The sequence below is a fragment of the Bos indicus genome, chromosome 24, assembly GCF_029378745.1.
Source record: "Bos indicus isolate NIAB-ARS_2022 breed Sahiwal x Tharparkar chromosome 24, NIAB-ARS_B.indTharparkar_mat_pri_1.0, whole genome shotgun sequence".
Classification (NCBI taxonomy): Eukaryota; Metazoa; Chordata; class Mammalia; order Artiodactyla; family Bovidae; genus Bos; species Bos indicus.
The window spans coordinates 55,121,367-55,135,086 of record NC_091783.1 but is presented as its reverse complement, the minus strand read 5'-3'; the positions used below and the strand labels follow the sequence as shown (position 1 = coordinate 55,135,086).

Here is a 13,720-nt window from a genome sequence, read left to right as displayed (position 1 = left end):
ATGTTGTGTGAAAACAGGGTTGTATTGAGGGATAAAAATGTCTGTGAAAATATGATTTGTTGTCCCTTTTTGTTTCTGAATTGTTTTTGGCTGAAAGTCAAGGCCAGCAGGCTAACAGCAAAGCCGTCTCAAGGGAGGCATGCGTGAGCTAGAAAAATAAGAGTACTTTAATTAAATAATAAAATGCCAGTGTCATACAAAGGTATAGCGTGTGTGTGTGTGTGTGTCTCTGGGCTTTGTGCATTTGCATACTTTCAACTCTCCAGAGAAAGCCCAGTTCTAAAAATACTATCCATAGCCAAAAGTGTAAGCTTTGTTTCAAGACAATTGAGTTTTTACAGACGCTTTCTTTTTAATTTCAGTATCGGTACTAATCACATGTTTCATATCTTTTTCTTTTTTTCCTTGAAAGATTTAGACTTTCTTTTTCTAAGGGCATTGCTTTCTCACTTTGGAAAACTCTTGATAGAATTTAATGGTTCTCTTTCAGATTCAAAGCTTTCTAGCGTTACATTATTCATCCAAACAGAAATGAAGTTCTTTTTGTGCTGGGAGGGGAGTGCTTGTTCTCCTGCACCCTCTCACCCTCCCGTCTTCTTTAGTGATGGGGGAAGAAAAAATTTCATTTTGCTTTTTTTTGAACAACCTGTTTCATGGATCCTGGAAAATGTAAGCAGACAGTTTTAGTCATTAAGTAGAGCCTGCTTGAGGAGGTGGCCTTTAGGTATCCGTCATAGGTTCCGAAAGGTGGAATTCTGGTGGAGTCCTGTGTGTGTGTGTGTGTGTGTGTGTGTGTTTTCCTTCTGGAGAGATTTGCATTTTTAAAGTTTACTTCTTTGGCCCAGCCACCCGTTCAGTCATACTCGGCATCTGAGAGGTTTGCTGTGATGAGGTGAACGGTGCTGGTTTAAGATCTCCCTGCTGCACACGCTGCAGAGTACAGTTGACGGCAGTTTGTTTGGAAAGAATTCTGCAGGAAAGAAATTTACAGCCATTCCAGCGCGACGGAAACATCTTTGGAATGTGAGTGCAAATGTGCCGGGGTAGATAGCTCGGGCAGAGAGCCTCGGAGCGCGAGTCTCTGGTGTAAAGCTCTCAATTCCCGCAGAAGAGCCTGTTCCTGTGTATCTGGTTTCTGAGGGTCAAAGCAGAGGTCGTTTGAGTTTTGGGGAGAAGAAAGTTGACAACATCCTTCCTTTTCACAGATGGTCATGGCAGAGGTCTCTGTTTTCGCCCGGCCTCTTTTTCTGGTCAACGAGAGAATAGACTTCCTCGCCCCTGTATCCTTTCTTCCTAATAGGAATTGGCGTGATTCCTCCCAGACACAAAGATTTCCTCTGCTGAGTAAGCGCGAGGCCCCTTAACTTGTGAAAGCGTCACTCAGCCCGCGTGAGTCTGTCAGTGTGTGTGTGCCGGGACACAGACCCTCCCTCGGTTTGTGGGCAATACTGCCCTCGGGTGCGACTGAAGTTCGTTTTTTTGGGCAAACGCAAGGTGAGAAGTGGCAAGGGGCAGAGGGTGGATCACAGGTGGACAGACTGGCGTGTGATGGCTGAATGTCTGGCCTGGGGAATGTCTCCTTCTGAGACGTTCATGTCCAGGAGAATTCTGTTGTATATAGGAGCGCGGCTGCATCCGCTTCTCTTTAAAAAAGTCTTCATAATCTAGCCGTGGAGTGTGGAGATTTCTTTCGTTCTGATTTGTGCTTCCTGGTTGTGAGTCTCGCAAGGACCGACTCTCTGTGCTCAGCTTGGGCTCAGCAGTGGCCATAAACGGTGTTGATCACTTAAGGAGAAAGCAAAGAGCACAATTTTGGAAATTCCCCAATTGAGGAAATCGGGGTTGGAGAGGGAGAGGGTGGCATATTTATGAATTTCTGCTTTTGGTGAAATTTGAGAATAGAACAGACCCTAGTGTGTCTTCCGGTGAAAATGAGTTTCTCTTGAGCCGAATTGCTTTTTGAATTCCTGTTCTCCAACACCAGCTATGCAAACCCCAAAGAAAGGCAGACTCTCCGTGTGTTGGGCTTCAAGTCTAAATAGCAGATCACAGCTGAAACGATTCCCCACTGTGTGGCAAGGTGAGTGACTTGTGGAGAGGGAGCTTGTTGTTTTCTCCTGCTTAGAGAGGTGCTGGATGGAAATCCTTTAACTGATATGCCCCGAGGAGCTCCCCAAACTGCTTTGTCGTATTGTAACCCTGCATCCTGTGGACTTACTGGAATAAGCACTGTTATAGATGAACATACTTCTTCAGTTCCAGCAGCCTTTTGTTTGGTCATCCTGTGGACTTACAGGAATAAGCACTGCTATAGATGAACATCCTTCTTCAGTTCTGGTAGCCTTTTGTTTTGTGCAGAGAAATAGCAGTGGTAAGCAACAGGTAGCCAACTGCTGTCTTGGAGAAATAAATCGTTATTATTTTGAGATGTGTGTTGTTTCAGAATGCATCAGGTTAATATATACATAGTATATATATGTGTAGGTATATATCCGTTATGTGTCTCTTGAGGGTGTACCACTGACAGTGATAGAATGGGACTTGTAAAAAGTGGGCGTTTTAGCCGAGACACAAAAGCTGGCAGGTTCTTTATTAGCGATTAAATTGTTTTCATTAAAAATAGTAGTGGGATAATATGAATTCATGAATGCATTTTCACCGAAAATGATCAGAAATGAAGTCGGTAACTTCTCAGCCTTTTGAAATTGTACAGAACATAAACCCATAGAAATCAAAGCGGCCAAACGGACTTTTTTTAGTTCTAACTAAATATGGCAAAACTAATTTCAATCAAATTGGGGTACGGAAATTACACCCAGGCTTAAAATGTTTTTGCCAAATTGCAACCTCATACTACTTTTTTTTTGAACTGAAAAAGAAAATGTAATTTATAATGGAAAGTCTGACTGAAACAAAATGAGAGGGAGTAAAGTCGTTTGCAGGATAGTCTGATCTTCATACGATAGCCTATAGCTAGTACCTAATGGACATCACTGTGCATGACGAAAGGAAAAAATGTCATTTGCTTTCGGCCTCTCTTGCTGCTTTGAATAAGATGTTTGGTGATTGCAAACCTTTTTTTTTTTTTTTTAATCTTCCTGAGATCTTTTTTTTAATGAGGGTGGTGATGTCAACACAAATACTTGTTATTAAGGCAGAGGTTATCCCCTTAAATGGAAGTGGAGCATTGATTATTTGTTTTGTCTTTCTAGGAGATAGCCCAAGTCTAAAGCGATGGTTTTATTATTAATATCTTGTGGGCAAGGTTATGTGTGTGTGTGTGTGTGTGTGCATGCACGTGTGTGTGTGTGTGTGTGTGTGTGTGTAATATAAGGAAAGCTGGGCCCTATCTGAGACCAATTAAACTCAAATCTGAGCTGGGCCTTTGCGTTTCTGACAACTCCCCAGGTGATTCTAATGTGCAGCTAACTTTGATGATTTCCTAGAATGTTCTGTAGGAATCTACTGTGTTTAAAAGATTTGTGTTCAAAATCAAGTATAGCTGCTGACCCTAACAAAGCTTTTAGATTTCTTGCTTTAATTTGATTATTCAAGACATGGGACTATATTGCATATGTACTTTATTTAAAAGGCAGTGAAAATGAGGGGCATTCTGAACATCAGTAAGATGCCTTGAAATCTTCATACAAAATCCCACAACTGAATATGCGAGCCACTATCTTGTTTTCTCTAGTGAAGTCCAAGGCTCTAACCTTATCCACATTCTTTTTCTTTCTCAGCAGGTAATCAAATAGCACTGTGCTGATAAAGTTACTTGATGTTTCGTTCTTAAAGCCGATGGGATTTAAGAATTAGGCCTAACCTCAGATTGTTTTGTTGAGTTCCAGAAACTTTGCAGCTACAGAAGACATGGGTCTTCTCTGTATGTGATTTAGCGTGCTCATAGAGTCGTTTTAGATTCACTGAAATTAAACGTATATATTACACATTTAAGAATGGATTTTCTCATTTCAGTTCTTTTTATTTTTGATACGGAAAGGATCACAGTAAAAATAGAAAGGATATACACAGAAAAGACATGAGATCCTTTGTCTCTTCTTGTGAAAATGGCTTTTAGGTCTTGTGCAAGCAGAAATACATCTTGGTTTTTAACTTCACATTATGGTTAAATGTTTGATTATAGCATGCCCTCATCCGTACCTGGCTCTCTGCGCCCTTCCTAGGAATCTCTTCCATCCGTGTACTGTCTTGGCGCTCAGCTTTGCCTTCATGGTGCTTTTCGAATGTGCCCTTATTGATGTTTGTGGAATGGTGGTTTCCACCAGATTCTGTAAACTCCTGAAGTCAGGGGCCACGTTGGCCCCATCCGGCCCCGTGTGATCTCTGTATCTGGCACGGTGGGGATTGTGATGGCCTGAGGCTTATTTCCCCGGCATCACTTTTGGGGTCATTTTGAGAGGGTGAAATCTGAAGAGTCCTGTGTGAGCAGCGTTTTCCTGCTTCAGAAAACCAGAAAATCATATCCTCTCAAAGAAGATATGGGGCTCTTTTGGGAGCCCTTCCTTCGACCATGCTGTGCAGACTCTGGAAGACATAGAGGGTCAGATCCTGCAGAGTCACTTGTCCCTCATTTTCCTGGCCTGAGTCCTAGCCGGGTGGCCTCGTCTTTCCAGGTCCGAGGGTTCCCCAGGGAGGGAATTGGAGATGTTCTCGGTTTCCGGTGGCGGTGTTGTTGGAACCAAAGGTCAGACTCCAGGCCCATCCTTTCTGAATGTGCCGGTGTGGGTGGTGGGGTAGAATATTGAAAATCACCACAGTGTCAGACATCTCAGGCACCAGGTCTGCAGGGTGATGGCATCTCCGCTCTGTGCCTAGCACTGGTTTTCGGGCTGCGTTTCCTTTGTCTGGGGGGCATTGCTGTGGGCATACCCTTCTCCCGACCGCCGTCCAGCATGCACCAGAGGGGAGAATGGAGCTATTTTTTTCATTGCATCGGTTAACAAATATTTATTGGCCTTTCAGTGAAGTGGTAGGTACAAAGGAGAAAAACAAAGGGAAGCTCTTGTATACTCTACCTTCAATCCCCACTGGTAGCTTTCTTGATATTAAGAGGAAGAATCAAACACCATTCATTAAATTTACAAAATTTTCTTTAATCCTACATAGTATAAATTTTCAGGTTCTCAGAAGAGTTAGAAAAATCGAACAATGAAAAGTATCTGTTTTGTTTGCTTTGTGCACGTGCATATATATGCATGTATTTTTCAGTGCACCATTTTTAAGTGGCAGATCTCCTAAGATTTCACCCTTAGGTTTTTCATCACGTGTGTCTGAAAATTAAGAACACTCAAATAGTGTTATCACCTCTAAGATACTAACCAGAGTTTCCTAATCTAATTCCCAATCCTGATTCATATTTCTTTGATTGTCCCCATGAAAATATCTTTATTATCTCTTTCCCCCTCCAGCCCACCCCCAACACTGTGTTTATGCATGATATTTTGTTTTTGTGTCTCTTTAGAATTTCTTTTAAACTAGAGCGATTCCTGTAATTTTTTAAAAAGTGACATTTACCTTAACGAGAGCAGGCTGGTGGACTTGAAAAAGTGTCCCCTTCTTGAACTGTTGGGCTATTTCTCTGTGGTGCTGTTTGTTACTCGTCTTGCTTGCAAATTGAAAATTAGACTGAAAGGCTGTTTCAGATGGAAGTTAAACATTTTGGCCCGGAATATCTCGTAGATTATGTGCTTTATGCTGTGTTTTATCTGGAGGCATGTAATGTCAAGATGTGTTGCTGTTGGTGACACTAACATTACCAACTTGGTAGAATTAGAGACCCCCAAATCTGTCCATTGTAAAGAAACATTCCCCCTCTGTAATTAGCAAACAGTCTTTGTGTTGATTTTTTAGCACTGGGCATAGATCCCTGTGCCCATGTTCCCTAACAATCTTTGACCTGATAGTTTTAGCACGTATTGAGGATACTTGCCTGAATCAGAGGGTTTTGAACTAGTGATTAAAAAAAAAAAAAAACTCCATCATTCCTTCTATGTTGATAGCTGACAATGAAAGAGATTTCTTTGATTGTTCGTTTCAGTGCTGTCAGTTTCAGTGTTCATACATAGAAAATATAGTGTTAATAATCCTTGTATTAAATATGGTTCCTTACCTGGAGGAGACTGGCAGTATTAAAGCATCCTTCAAATTTCTTAAGATATTTTGATAAGAAAAATAGGTTATGATTCAAGCTAATGGTCGGAAATGCTTCAATTGCATAAGGGAAGACATAATTATAGGCTGTATTTCCTTACACATAAACTCTAGTATACTTTTGCTATAATTTGGAACCTAGTGACAATCTGTGTGCCCCCAGCTATTAATCTTGCCATAAGCACCATTGTTTCTCTAAAATTCTCAGATTGCTCCTCTACATTGTAGTAATTGTCCTTAAAGATCTCACAAGATTGACCATCAGTGGCTGACCCACTGAGTCAAGTGGCTTACTGTGATGCCCAGTTAAGTTGCTCTGTCAAGGATCACTGAGACAGTGAATCCGTGTATCCATTCACAACCCAGACTTGGCTGATGAATGAAAGTCAAAGTGAGTGAATTTCTAAATGTTAGTTTGGGCTCATTCTAGAGGGAGCTGACAGGACTAATATTAGCTGCCAGTATAAGTTCCCAGGCTGATTTAATAATTAATAATTAAGAAAATGATGCTCAGAGAGGTAAAGCAAGCAGACCAAAGAGTCCCCCCAGCTAAGTGTGAGAGCCAGGCTTTGGACCCTGAAATGCCTGGTTTTAAAGCTAGTGCTTTTCTAAGTTGGGTTCCCTGCTGCCGGAGCTCATGGTGAGGTTTTTGGACTCAGTAATAGGTCTGTATGAGAGCCCATTGGAAAACCACTTTCAGTAGAGAGTAGAGAATCTGGATCTAATATACTGCCTAGAATGGAGGATCTTCTCAGGGTGAACTGGAGCCATAGTGGTAGGGAAGGCAGAGAGGAAGGCAGGGATCCTCACAGCCCAACCTTTAAAAAAAAAAAATGAAAAATGTACCACATGTGACTGTATAAATAATCTATTCTGTAATGCCCTCAAAATTAGCATGTGCAATTTCATTAAAACCAGTGAAGATTTCCTGTGACGAGGCTGGGGTAGAATATGCCAATTCACATTTTAGCAACAGCATGAACACTTTCTTAAAAATGTATGGATTATCTTTGGGCCTTCCTTTCTGTGCGGTGCAGGCAGAATATGGTTTGCTGCTTCACAAATTTGGATTCTTCGTAGATCAAGTTATTCTTCCCCCAATACGAGAACTATATAGAGTGAAATCTGGGAGCAATACCTTTTTCAGGCTCCTAAGTGTGACCTAGTAATTTTTTTTGTGTGGCATTTAACTCGTGAAATATATAAAATGACAAATACATGTTAGAAACATACACAAGTTGTACAGACAGTTCAGGACAACCAGTGCATAAAAACCATTGAAATTGATTCGAGGTGGTTTATAAGACACCAAAAACATGAACTCCTTCTATCCTAAATGAAACTTCACCAGATGAACTTCTCTTTTCTCATGGAAAGTATTTGGGGGCTTTTAATAACCTCTAGTAAGTAGGACTATAATTCATCTAACTTTTGATACATAAGTAAGAGAGGGGATATCAATTAATGACTAAACAACTGACTTAATTGTTTTTAAATAATTGGTAAAATTTGTTATTGAAACATCTTCCCTGGTGGCTCAGACGGTAAAGCGTCTGCCTACAACGAGGGAGACCCGGGTTCGATCCCTGGGTCAGGAAGATCCTCTGAAGAAGGAAATGGCAACCCACTCCAGTACTCTTGCCTGGAAAATCCCATGGACGAAGGAACGTGTTGAAATATACCTGCCCATCCTATAGAAATCACTGTAGCCTTCTAGCTTCTTTCCATAAAAAAAACAGTAGACTCACAATTTAGCATTAGAGGAATTTTTCAATATGGAATGGGAGAACCATTTATTCCTTTGTGTGTGATATTTCTTGAAATGGTTTCATCACTAGGAAATTTTCCTGAAACTCTTAAAACTAAAACCCCAAGTTAAAATAGTGAGAACATTGCAAGTTACCAGCAAAACCCCATCATCTTTGTAGAAATAATTATTTAAGAAAGAAACAGGTGATGAGTCTGCTGCTGTGCCCGATGGTGGTAACTTGCTTAGAATTGAAGAACCCCATCCTTTGAAAAATTGTGTGTGTGTGTTCTCTTTGTTCGTTGTTGAGTCACTAAGTCGTGTCCGACTCTCTGCAACCCCCATGGACTGCAGCCCAACCAGGCTCTGATGTCCATGGAATTTGCAGGCAAGAACACTGGGGTGGGTTGCCATTTCCTTCTCTTTGTTTATTTAGGTTTCTTTACATTTTCACTCACAGATAAACAAAACTGAGCTTCCTAAAGCAAGTACCTATAATGTTAACTGTGTTATTTTTAATCTGACAGAAGTAGTTTCTTTCGAGGAGAAAACTGGCATGTGTACATAGTTGTATTTGCTTTAGCATTCCTAATACACAAATATTTTTTCACAGTTAAAATCTGGTGGGATAGCATCTTTAGACTGGCCCTTCTCTAGATTTTGTTGGCTAGAATATATTATCACTGTTATATTGTTATGGTACTTAAGGAAATCTGTATAACCCTTGATTCCATTAACCTGTCTTTTTGAAAGACCTCTTCGGTAAAGGCTTTCTATGATGCTTTAAAAAAATACCAACTATGTCTTATTTTTAACCCACCTCAAAGTCACGTTTACATGAATTTGGGATGACAATTCAATGATATGAAAGCGATTAAGGAAGAACATCCCTAAGATTTTTCAAGCAGTGATCATCCTCCAGAGCTCTAGATGTGGGGGTCTCTGTGGGTCAGGGTTTTACCCGTGCATGCACACAAAATAATCCGAGCTCATTTGTACCACGGTAATGAACAGCAGGGCACTGAATCTTTTCAGTTTTATTGGTATTATATACAGTAAGTTATTAAATTTCATCTCTGTAATACACCTGCAGTAAAATAACAAAACATTGCTGCACTTAAGGAACATGTGTGTGGTACAGTGCCCTCCCCCATCATTTCACTGCCCCCCCCAAAACAGCTGCTTACAGATTTCAAGATCCATTGTATATATTCCCTTGAGCCCACCTCTAATAATCGAGACACATCTGCCATTGCAGTATTGTAGGCATATGTAGTTTTATTGAAAACTATACCTGTAAAAAAATTAAATAACTCCTACCTCAATTAAATTGGCAAGATACCTTTTGCAAAGATCATATTGCAAACCTCTTGAGACCCAGTGAGTTCATTTTATTCTTATATTACAAATCACTAAATATGTTATTTTTATTTTGCTAAGTAGCTAACTTTTCTTATACTCTGTTGATAAGTCACTTTCATTTTTTCTTAGTTTTGTTTTCCTTCTCCCCTCATCTTTACACACACACACACACATATAAAAGCTACGGGAAGGAAACATTGAGTCTGGCTACCACCAACACAGGATAAATAAGTCAAAAGGAAAGGACCCTAAAATATACCTCCAATTCTGAAGTGACTATCAGATAGAAATAAAGGTTATAAAATCAGGATAAAATTCTTATCTTATGCTTTGATAGAGAGTTTTATAAGCCTCTCTGAGATCCATTTGATTATCCTAATAGAATAGGAAATAATATGAAGAGGGAATGAGTTAGTAGGTGATACAAAGCTTATATAGGTGGATTCGTATTGGATTAAATCCCTTACCTTAGCATTAATATTTTGTTGAAGATTGCATCAGTAGTTATGCCTATAAAATAATTTTTATTCAAACAGAAGTATTAGTAAAATATTCAGTGAAATCAACCAAGCATAACTTTCTTCTCACTTAAGGTATGTAGGGTGTCAATATTTGTGTATTGTATGGTTATATAATAGTGAATATGAATAGTTATTCATTATGAGTTAATTATGCCACTCTTACAGCCATGTAAGATTAGCTAAGAAGAAGCGTTTGTAATTTGTTTCATGTTATAATGGAAAAGTCTGAAGATAAGATGCCACCTATATAAATAGAAAGAAAACCATATACCTTTTTGAGAGAACATGAAGGTGACTTGACATAGTGTCATAGAAAGAATATTTTGTCTTCTTCAGAAGGACTGTATATGAAATGGACAGAGGGAGTAAGAGATGGGTCCCTGACCCAAAGTGAGTGTAGACTTAGAAGATATTCTCTGATGAGAGTTGAAAGGTGGATGTTTTCACAGGAGGAAGTCGCAAATAAATGTCAGTGACAGTTGCCATAGAGAAGATAGGAAATCGGGTTGCGTTACTGATCACCAGTTTGGTTTAAAAATAGTTGGATGTTTCAATGATGAATTTTCTTTTTTTGATTGGTTAAGACCTACGGTCATTTGGTTTCACTTGGGGTTGCCTGGATCTGTGAGATTTTGCTCTGTCTGTGATCAACCAGGAAATTTCCTGTTCAGACTCATGGCGGTACAAGCCTGAGTACTAGAGTCACTGCTCAGATCTAAAACCCCAGGAGAATCAGAATTCAAGATCTTACAAGTATTTCAGCTTTTAAGTGTTTTTAGTAGAAAATTCATTATAAAATTCTAAGCAAATTTTTTGCACAAAGCTCACGCATGAGTTGGAGAACACAACTTCACTCAGGCTATACCACTTCTGTGAAAGTGAAAGTGAAGTCGCTCAGTCGTGTCCGACTCTTTGCAACCCCATGGACTGTAGCCCACCAGGCTCCTCAGTCCATGGGATTCTCCAGGCAAGAATACTGGAGTGGGTTGCCATTTCCTTGTTCAGGGGACCTTCCCGACCCAGGGATCGAACCCAGGTCTCCCGCATTGCAGGCAGACGCTTTTAACCTCTGAGCCACAAGGGAAGCGTCCCCGTCAACTGAACTTTCTTCCTTGGGTGTGATTCACTCCTGTGGAAAGATCCATTACCAGTACTGTTGAACTGTGAAGTCTGTCTGTCACTCTGAGCTCTGCAGTTCAGAACTGTCATGTGTAGAGTGACTGGTACAACACAACGTCAGCGGGGGAAGAGGTTTGCTGTGGACGGTGACATGCGGCAAAGAGCAGTGTCAACAGCTGCTCCTCCTTGACATCGTCCCTCGAGGAGTCGGTCTGCATCTCTGCCATTTAACTGTCCCAGCCCAACAGGAGGCACTAATACAGACCAATTTCTCTCAGCCCTACTCCCACTTTACTACCAAGTAAGACTTGCTTGGATGTGTTCTCAGAGTGCAAACCTTGGGTGCCAATTTGTCAACGAGACGAGTACTTTAACGTTGGCATTTTGTATGTGAGGGAAGGGGTTACCCTTTGATTTATTTCTAGGAGAACTTCCTTTTTGTTCCCTTTTGCAGAAAACACATCTGTCTTATCATTCTCGAACTTCACACTGTCTCCATTTCATAGTTACAGTTGGTCATTCAGGCGTGTCCGACTCTCTGTGACCCCATGGACTGTAGCCTGCCAGGCTCCTCTGTCCATGGGATTTTCCAGGCAAGGATACTGGAGTGGGTTCCCATTTCCTTCCCCAGGGGATCTTCCCAACCCGGGGATGGAACCCAGGTCTCCTGCATTGCAGGCAGATTCTTTACTGTTATAGCCAGTAGGGAAGCCATTTCATACTTGATTACAAAGCATATTTATATTTCATTATATCCTAGGTGGCTGTACTACCCCCTCACGTTTCATGGTGTGACTTTGGAGCTACTCACAGACGCCAGGATTGGAGGCTCCTGTGGAATTTCATCCAAAATGTCTCCCTTAGTTACCTGGTTGCAAATAATTTTATCAGTGCTCTAGATTATTTGTACATACTGTTCTAGAAATAGAACACATACATCCTAGGTCAACTCTGGACAATCAGCCAGCAAGTGGAGCACCTCAGAACATCCAACAATAGTTACTCCACCACCCCTTCATTTGGGTGTTTAATAAAGGTTTTATGTAATAGCACCGTATCCCCTGCCCCCCAAGATCATGTTATCACTGTTCTTGGTAGAGGGTTTGAACTAATAACAGTTTAGTCACCTAACGTGAGGCTCTAGCTTACGTTTTCACATTGATATTCTCACATCGGTTGAGATATATTTTTCAGGGGGCTAGACTAAAATTTGGCCATTACTGATGAGGTAATTCACCTCAGGTATTGTACTTTTGACCATGGATTTTATTGGTGGAACTTCCTCTCAGGATTAGTCTTTCCATCTGTGTCTGTTGGCTTGGCGACTGCAACTGCTCCCCAGTCACCCTCCTAGACTTCCTCCTTCATCCCCATAAACCCTCAGTTCTCAGATTTGATCGATTCTGCTTCCTGTACGCTGAGCCCACCCCTCCATTGCCCTCCATCCCCACCTTCTTCTTCTCACAAGACTGCTGGAATGGTTGTCTCCAAAACTCCCCAAGGCAGTTACACCCTGGCCCAGCACCTCCCCATGCTTCAGGGAACCAGCCTTAGCATGATGCATGGTCTCTAGAGAGCCTGGCCCCTGCCTTGGCCTTCAGCTTTGTCTTTCCCACTCACCACTGCTACCTGGTATTCCAGCCACACTGAGCCGCTCCGGGTTCCCTTGAGGGCTCGTCAGTGGTTCTCCCTGTCTTCACAAGGGCCTTTCCATTGGCCTGGGACATCTTCATCTTGCCCCTCGTTCCCCTTATATTCCTTCACTGGATGACTCACACTCTCCGTCCAAGGCCCCGCTCACACACTCTTCCCTTCAGGGCCCTCGTGTTAGACTCAGGCCAGAACGAGGTGGCTCTCTCTGGGCCCAGGTAGCTTCTGACGCACTGCACTCTGCCAAGCCAGAGTTGCCACACTCTCCGCAGCCAGTGAGAACCAAGGACTGGGCCTGCCATCCCTCCCCAGTGCCTAACAGGGGACACGAGTGAGTGCTCCGGAGTCAGTGGATGGATGAGTCAATGGGGAAACGAACCAACCTCAATAAAGAGTTATGTAACTTGTGATGCCAGTGAGGGAAGATCTGTTTTTAATCCCCATTTTATTGATAATGAAGCAGAGATTCACAGCCTTTTTGTCACTATGAACAGTAAGTGGCAGAGAGGGGACCAGGGGACATGGTCCTTTGGCTCCAGACTTGTCATTTTCCCTACTGCTTCCTCATCCAGTTGTTGAAGCTTTTTGTGATAGCCATTAGTCCAGTCTCCTCATAGCTGGTTCTGGCTCTCTTCTCACTGTTAACTTACGTATTGTTTAACTTACTGCACTGGGACCACAAGTAGTAGGGAATACTGCATTAAAAAAAAATCTTTGGGCCATGCTGTACAACATATGGGATATTAGTTCCTGTGGCTCGGTCAGTAAAGAATCCACCTGCAATGTGGGAGACCTGAGTTCAATCCCTGGGTTGGGAAGATCCCCTGAAGGAGGGCTTGGCAACCCACACCAGCATTCTTGCCTGGAGAATCCCATGGACAGAGGAGCCTGGTGGGCTGCAGTCTGTGGGGTCGCAAAGCGTCAGACACAGCAGTTCCCTGACCAGGGACTGGACGTGACTGCTGCATTGGCAACGTGGAGTCTTAACCACTGGACTGCCAGGGAAATCCCAAGACTGCATTTCTAAAGATGGTATGATGGAGCCTGCAATCTATATGATCAAGATTACTGTCTTTAGAGGGTCAAGACAGAATGTTTTGACTGTCTCCGGTGCACATTTCCTGCATCATCTGTTGCCTGTCAGCAGCTG

At 41.9% G+C, this 13,720-nt stretch overlaps 1 protein-coding gene across 13 annotated transcripts in view; it reads left to right on the top strand.

The window, feature by feature from the left end:
* TCF4 (transcription factor 4) overlaps positions 1-13,720 on the top strand; it is a 385,533-nt gene that overhangs the window by 190,867 nt on the left and 180,946 nt on the right. For 2 of the 13 annotated variants that reach the window (XM_019986609.2, XM_019986608.2), the window contains exon 1: positions 1,099-1,494. The exons of the other annotated variants lie outside the window; for them this stretch is intronic. The gene's annotated coding sequence lies outside the window, so the exon portion shown is untranslated. Of the gene's footprint in view, positions 1-1,098; positions 1,495-13,720 lie in introns of those variants that run through there. 13 annotated transcript variants of the gene reach the window in all.